Source organism: Nannospalax galili, unplaced genomic scaffold (genome assembly GCF_000622305.1).
Source record: "Nannospalax galili isolate Female #2095 unplaced genomic scaffold, S.galili_v1.0 scaffold996, whole genome shotgun sequence".
NCBI lineage: Eukaryota > Metazoa > Chordata > Mammalia > Rodentia > Spalacidae > Nannospalax > Nannospalax galili.
The window spans coordinates 1,701,993-1,710,192 of NW_008339436.1; the positions used below are offsets into that span (position 1 = coordinate 1,701,993).

General features: G+C 40.7%; 1 pseudogene; it reads right to left on the minus strand.

The window, feature by feature from the left end:
* Positions 1–1,664: 1,664 nt before the first annotated feature.
* LOC103735005 lies at positions 1,665–2,871 on the minus strand (annotated as a pseudogene).
* Between the last annotated feature and the right edge of the window lie 5,329 nt (positions 2,872–8,200).

The following is an 8,200-nucleotide window of genomic DNA, read 5'->3' on the forward strand; positions in this document are numbered from 1 at the left end:
CTGTGATCCTTGAGTCACCTGCACATGGTAAAGACTCAGGATGCCCTTTGTTTTTTCCTATGTTGCTTGTCCTACTTGCTACACTGCTCTACCTGGGGAAATCTGTTGCTTATTTGTCAGGGCTACTCAAAACTAGCTCCTTCTTTCCTGGAATTGCCTTACTGCCTGCCAAGTCTGTAGGTCTGCTCTTCTCATGAACTTTTAAGATTTTTTTCTATAGAAATTGTACACTTGGACTAAGCTTTCTGTGAGGGGAATTTTTGGACCCACAGCATCTTCTGTGGACACCGCCCAGTTTTGCAGATGTTCAGGGCCTGGAGGCCCAGGCAGGGGTACCCAGGGCAGGCCATGGGAGATGTTCTGGCCTCTGTTCTGCTGCTCTTTACAGGCCCAGATTCCTGGAGTTCAGTGTAGGAGGCAAAGGGTCAAGGTCATGTACTTCCAGCTTTGGCTCACCTGGTGTCTGTAGCATTCCTTTTCTATTTGTCTTCACTGTTTCATCTACAGTGCTAGGTCAGGCTTGAATTACAACAAGCATGTAGTAACACACCCTTTGCCATAGCAACGGTTACCTGCACATAAATGACAGAAGTACATTTCCTACCAAAAACTTGTAAAAAGAACAGGTGTCTAGGGGCTGGAGAGATGGCTCAGTGGTAAAGACTACTGACTGTTCTTGTGGAGGACCCAGGTTTGATTCTCACATGGCAGCTAGCAAGCATCTGTAACTCCAGTTCCAGCGGAATCTGATGCCCTCTTCTGACCTCCGAGGTCACTGCACGACATGGGTGTACTCACAAACATGCAGGCAATATACTCATACACATAAAATAAAAATAAATAAATAAAATGTTAAAAAGAATAGGTATCTATTTAAACCACTACCCTAATTTTTTCTACAGAATGATCTGAATCATTTATTCTCACTGATTATTAACCATGCTATAGAGAATAATACAGTATTAAAATATATCATCCTCAGTAAATCTTCACTTAGAAAATGTGATTGTTATAGGAAAATATAGCATTTGGAACTTTCATTTAGAATACATACTTTATGAAAATTTTAAGCATTTTAAAAATGGGAGCTATAAAAGTCTGCTGAAGAAAATTACTTCAGATACCACTTATCTTAAAATACTATTAAAAAATCTTTAGTCTAAAAACAATGCCAGAAAAGAACACCTGAACTCCTTTAAAACTGCTAGTTCTAGTCTCTAATTGCTGTTTCAGTACCATCAACAAGAAAACACATTTACAGTTAAAACTGCAATTACACTGGGCATTGTGCGTAACTTTTATCCCAGCACTCGGGAGGCAGAGGCAGGTAGATCTCTGAGATCCAGGCCAGCCTGGTCAACATAGTGAGTTCTAGGCCAGCTGGGGCTATAGGGAGACCATTTCAAAAAGACCAAAATCTAACAAGAAACCCTGTAATTTCCTGTCAAATAATTAGGCTGAATAAATACTGCATATTCATTAAGCTGAATATATACTTTTAAAACACAGGGTTCTTGGAATACAAACATAAGTCTTGTGATATTCTAAAACCATTTGGAAACATTTTTTTCTAGTCCTGGAAACTAATTATGATAAAGACCTTTATCAATAGCTACTGTAACCAAATAAAATTAGTGTTTTGCGGCCCTAACAGTTCATACAACTCAGTATATCTGAAGGTGTGATGAAGTAGCTCCATATTTTCATTTGTTTATACGATCTGAAATCACAGTTCTGCATAGTGGACATGGTTTCTCTCTGTTAAGCCATAAGGTAATACATTCTTCACAAAATATGTGCTGACAAATAAGAAGAATTGGCTTCTGAAATTCAGCTTGACATATGGAACAAGTATCATCCAAATCTGAACACTGTCTCTTGCTGGCAGCTACTCCATAACTTGGTCGGGTAAAAAATACTCACAAAATATGTCTAAATGTTCTCAAATGTCCAAAAAAGTCCAAAAGTTTTAGAATGAGGTAGAATAAAGGCAGCAATATTCCAAGACTCCATCTAGTTACATTACAAAGCTCCCTATAGTGTATAAAGTACCGAAACCAAACTGGTATGGGAACGAAAATTCGGTAATACTGACATAATTCTTCTAAAAGCATGTACCATAACCCTTTTATTTAAAAGGCGTGATGAAAGAAGGCACCAATAAAATTAGGCATTTTAAACGCATGAAAAGGAATTTCAGAATAAAGTCTGCAATTCCAACAATCCAAAGAACTTCCCAGAAACTCAGCTGATCCAGCATAGGATTTAAGAAAATTAAGCTGTAATAAAGTGACTGAGAATGAAAAGTATAATATAAAAGAATGGAAGATCCTGCCAGGAACACCAGTATCCAAGCACTGAATCTTTGAGGACCTTTCTCTTAGAAAAACCTGATTTACAATGATTTTGTTTGCATAAATAAAAGTTATTAGCAGCCCAAGTCCAAGAGAAATTCCTGTTATATGCTGCATATCAAGTTTAATACCCAGAATCAAACTATAAGGACGACTTTTTTTGCAGCCACTTGAAGAGATAGCAGAATTCTGAGAAGGAGCCATTTCCCTGCTGTTTAGACTCTGTGGCAGTATCCTCGGGCAGCCTTGCTTCGCTGTGGGAGTGACTCCGGAAACGATTGTGCACACATCCATGGGTACAGCTGTGGGCACCTAACCTTGAATTTCTAGAGCTTGGGTTTTCAGGATATTCTTTAGGTATGGAGTTGATTTGGATATGTACATCTCCAGAATGAAGACAAGAACTTTCTGTTATTCTTGATGGGTGAACACACTCGGAGGCTGAGGCACCGTCACTGCTTGCCGTTCCTGGAGGACTGTGCAATTGGTTACAGCTGGCTTGCATGGCCTTTGAATACTTTTTCGCTCAGATTTCTTTGTTTCAGGACTCTCTCATGACCTGGAGCCGGGGTCCTCAACAGCCACAGCACTAACAGCAGGGTCCACAACCTCCAGCTCTTCTTGCCGAGCCATCAGCCTCAACGCCACCAGCAGTAGCTGCGCTAGGAACAGCCCCGCGGCGGCGCGCTTGCTCCCCCCACTACCCTAATTTTAAACCTTAAAAAACTATTACATTAATTGATTTATTTTATATGTGTGTGCATGAGTACATGTGTGCTTTGGCAGGAGTGTACAAATCAGAGGGCATTTTCCCTTCTTCCATCATGTGGGGCCCAGGAATTGAATTCAGGTTGTGAGACTTGGAAATAACTGCCTTAGCTCTGCACTGGCATTTTAAAAATTTTTGGAGAGCTGGGCGTGGTGGCGCACAACCGGAGGCAGAGGCAGGCAGATCTCTGTGAGTTCAAGGCCAGCCTGGTCTACATAGTGAGTTCTAGGACTACAGAGAGGCCCTGTCTCAAAAGACAAAAAAAAAAAAAAAAAATGTTTTGGAGTAAAAAATATATTGCACCAAATTTACTGTTTAAACAATTTTAAAGTACACTATTTGGGGACACTAAGTATGTTCAAAATATTTTGCAACATTACAACTATTTCCAACACTTTCAAATGTCCCAAACAAAACTCTTTATATTTTAAGCACTAATTTCCATTCTTTCACCCTGTTCCTGGTAACCTTTAATCTACATTCTGTCTACAAATCTGCCTATTCTGGATAGACACAGGCAATCACAAGATGTTTCTCATAACATCTGGCTTATTTCACTCAGCAAGTTTTCCAGGTCCAGCCATGTCTCCTCGTGTTATTACTTTATTTCTTTGTGTACTGGGATGATATTCCACGGGCTCGCTGGGCTGCATTTGGTCTACACATTCATATGTTGACAAACACATGGCTTACTTCTACTTATTTATAGTGAATAATTCTGCAGCTGTGGACATTCAAGTATGTTTAAGTATGCTCTTCAATAATTTGGAGATCTATGCCTAGGAGTAGAATTTCTGGATCATATGCTAACTATTGGTTTAACTTCTGAAGGATGGTCAAGTTGGTTTTTATTTTTATTTATTTATTTTAATTTTATTTATTTATTATTTATTTATTTATTTGGTATTTTTGAGACAGGGTCTCCCTGTAGCCCCAGCTGTCCTGGAACTCACTATGTAGACCAGATTGGCCTTGAACTCATAGAGGTCCACCTGCCTCTGCCTCCCGAGTGCTGGGATTAAAGGCATGCGCCACCACGTCCGGTGGTGTTTTTTATTTTTAATTAATTAATTTTGAAAGAGGGTTTCATTATGTAGCCCAGGCTGGCCTGAAACTTATTATGGAAAGAAGGCTAACTTTGAACTTGTGAACTTCATGATCTTCATGTGTATAACTAGGATTATAGGCATGTGCCACCACAACCAGCAACAATCATTTTTATTTACTTATTTTTCTGGAGATTGAACCCAAAATCATGTGAATATTAGGTAAATGCTATACCACTGAGCTATTCCCCTACCCCATCAATCACTTTTAAACATTAAATGATTTTTAAATGAGTTTTCCCAAATTTCCAAAGTAAATTATTGCTCTATTAATTACAGAATTATTAGAAAGTACAGGAAAAAAGAAACAAACTTATATTCTTTAATTTTTAAAAAAATATTATTTTATTGTTTTGGAATTTTTTTGAGATGGGGTCTCCCTGTAGCCCCAGCTGGCCTAGAACTTGGTATGTAGACCAGGCAGGCTGGCCTTGAACTCACAGAGATCCACCTGCCTCTGCCTCCCAAGTTCTGGGACTAAGGGCGTGCACCACCACGGCTATATTCTTGAATTTTTAACAACTTAATAATTTTTTCTGTCTTTTTTACCAAATTATTTTACTGAATTTCAAACTTTATATTGAAAATTAAATTAGTTTTTTGAGACACGCTTAACTATGTACTTAGTCTGACCTTGAACTTGCAATCCTTCTGCTTCCACACCCCAAGTGTTAGACTTACAGGTATGCGCCACCATAGCTGGTCATATTACAATTTTGTGGTCTGATTTTTCCCACTTAATTAATATTTCAGCGTTAGCACCACTCCATTTCACCCAACATCTTTGAAATGTTATATACTACAACTTAAACATCACTTAGTTTTAAGAAGAGTTAAACCAGAACCTTATAGCCAAAGGCATGGTTTCATTGTTGACTTCTAATCACAGGATAACGCTCCCATGGGAATGTAATGTGCCATAATAGGTCCTCTGGGTTCATTGCCCAGTGCCCTGGCTGACTGTGAGCAAACTTCTTGCCATCCTCTCTCTGTGTACCAAAGGGCTCAAGTTTAGGTGTCCTAGGAACCAGAAAATTGAGATCAACAAATGGCTTCACACAGTTATGGAAAGAGGACTGAAATGTCCTCCTTCATTACAATAAAATCAAGGGTCTCCTTTAATAAGGACACAATGTCACAGAGGGTGTTGGATGGCTGCGTCTATATACTTTGGGCAGGGCAAAATTTTTTATTCTTTAGGTTTTTAAAAAGATTTAATTTTATGCAGGGCGTGGTGCCATATGCCTGTAGTCCCAGCACTTGGGAGGCAGAGGCAGGGGGATCTCTGTGAGTTCAAGGCCAGCCTGGTCTACATAGTGAGTTCCAGATCAGCTGGGGCTACAGGGAGACCCTGTCTCAAAAAGACAGAAAAAAAAAAAGGATTTATTTTATTCTTTATGCATATGTGTATATCTGTGGGCATGTATATGCACTTACATGCAGGTACCTGCAAAGTCCAGACAAGTACATCATCTCCTGGAGCAAGAGTTAAAGGCAGTTGTGAGCGGTCAGATGTGGGTGCTAGGAACCAAACTCCTATCCTTTGAAAGAATAGCAAGTGCTTTAAACTGCTGAGCATTTTTCTGTTGGGAGCTGCTAGTCTATTATGTACATTGAGATGTGGCAGCCTTGTTTACTGAGTTTGTGTTATGCATACCAGTACCTAATCTGCCTATTCAGGAGGAATGTGTTTATATGGAGAGCCTCACAATACCTGACCTGGAGGCAATAGTGGTAAACAAAAAGATCAAAGAAGCCTTTGAAGTATTTGACCGCTCCTTGACCCTCAGATTCAGGTGGGGAAAAACAGCTGTTGAAACTAATTGAGTTCTTCTGTATAAAAAGGCAGAGGTGAAATAAACTGGGGCTGCAGGCACTACTGTCAGCCCTCCCAAGCATCTTTTCTGTCTCTTATTTTTTCTTTCAATCCTCACTCCCCCTTTCAGGTACTGTCCATCTTGGCTGGCTGGCACCGGCATTTTTCTAGTCCCTAGTTTCATTTTTTGGACAAGGTCTCATGTAGCCTACATTGGCCTCAAACTTACTATGTAGCTGATGCTAGCTTTCACATCTTCTCCTCCTGCTTTTTCTGCTGAGATTATAGCTGCATACCACCATGTCTGACTCTGGGCAGGGCAATTTAAACTCAGCCCCAGGCCTGTTGATGGGTTTCAAGGGGCAATGAGTCCTAAAATTGTGTGTTTCTGAATGTGCAGGTGAGTTTTCCCAGGAAGATTTGTTCTCATCTGCTTCCTCCTGGCCTGGGATGGCTCTTTGCTTCTATTGGTTAAATGAGCTCCTCTTCCAACAAGCCACCATTTCAGGGCTGGAACAACCCTTCTCTTCCCACATTTGTGCACTATTATTTCTTACCACTTCCTGAACAGTGTAGGTGGGAAAAGCAAGGTTAGAGAAAACTTTCATGCCCCAGAGTAGCCCATACCCGCCCCTGCCCCTGTCAGAACTTCCTACTGTCCTGTATGTGCAGGGTGGAATAGAAGACCCATGTTAGGGATGGTATCTGTGACAATGTGGCACAGACAGGAACAGACGCCTGGAGCCTACACTTTAGGTATTCCAGTGAGGACTCCTTTAAGTGAGGGGGCCCCAGGTAACTAGAATGGGATGATTCTTGTGAAGACCAGGTTTGAGCAGTGGGGTTAGTGGATAAATGTCCTTTCACTTCTGACAGGCCTTGTGACAGAGTTCCTAGACCTGTGGGTTATGACAAAGCACATGTCAGCAAATATTCCACCCAGGAAACTCTACCTATTCTGTGGTAGAACAGAAGAACCCAAAAAAGGTCTGTTTTGTCAAAACCTGGATGTTGCAAATGTGCTTGTACTGGGCCCAGACTCCCAGCCTGAATGGGCCAAGGTCTGCCGGGGCTGGGATCCATTCTTCTATGGCTGCTAATAGTCTGTGATTGTATAGCACTGTGTATTAATTTAAAAAAAAAACTGAGCAAACACTGAATGTTTATGTTTTGAATTTACCAATTATCTTTATGTTGATTTTAATGAATGTTATAAAGAAATCATTTGAAGATTAAAACAACTGACAAGTAAAAATTACATTTCCTTACCCTCCATAGGTCATGAGGCAGGCTTTGTTTTCTAGGAGACTCTGCCATCTCCAACATGGCTGTCATGGCAGGGTTCTTCTGTGTTTTGTTTCTGGGGGACAATAAAAAGATGTGTTTTCCTGCTAAAATGGAGTTTTTCTTGGCCTTGTATATTGGTTTATCCTTCCTTCCACCTCATTAGGCATGTCCTCTGCTATTTCCTCACCACCCTCTGAGCTCACCTGAGGTTAGAACAGCCTGAAAAAGTGGCCTCACGACCCCATGAAGTCCAACAGGGAACTGAGGGGCCATTGCTTTGTGTGCAGTGGGGGGAATAGCCTGGGTGTCAGACACTAGAATCAGTTATCTATTCCTGCACATGGACACCCAAAATGGATTGACTTGAAACTGTGATGTCAATTCTTGTTTTCTTGTTTTAGTTTCTGAGATAGAGAATTGTGTTCTCTCAGCACTGTACTGAGTCTCTGGGCCAGGCAGTGCTGTGCCCGAGTATATAAAGTGAACCAGGTATGTTCGACCCCTGTTCTCCCCGGCTTAGAGTGGTACATAACAGATCACAGCCAAGCAGAACCACCTACTAAACAATTAGTGGGCTATTGGTACAAAGCTTTCTTTCCTTTGTCTTCAACCCTACGTGTTCAAGCACGCTATGGACTCACGGACTAATCTAAGCAGGTCCTCTGTTTTATGGTCACTCTCTGGTAATAAGGAAGTGTTTTGGTCACTTTTAGCTGTCCAAAATTGTCACCCCAGAGTCTGCAACTAAAAAGAGGGACGGTGCATAATTATGTACAATGATTATATGTAAATTCAAAATGTTTTTGAAACAAAGGACTTGACTTGCATAGGAATGGAATCACGCAATCTATGTTTTGTGTCTTCTGAA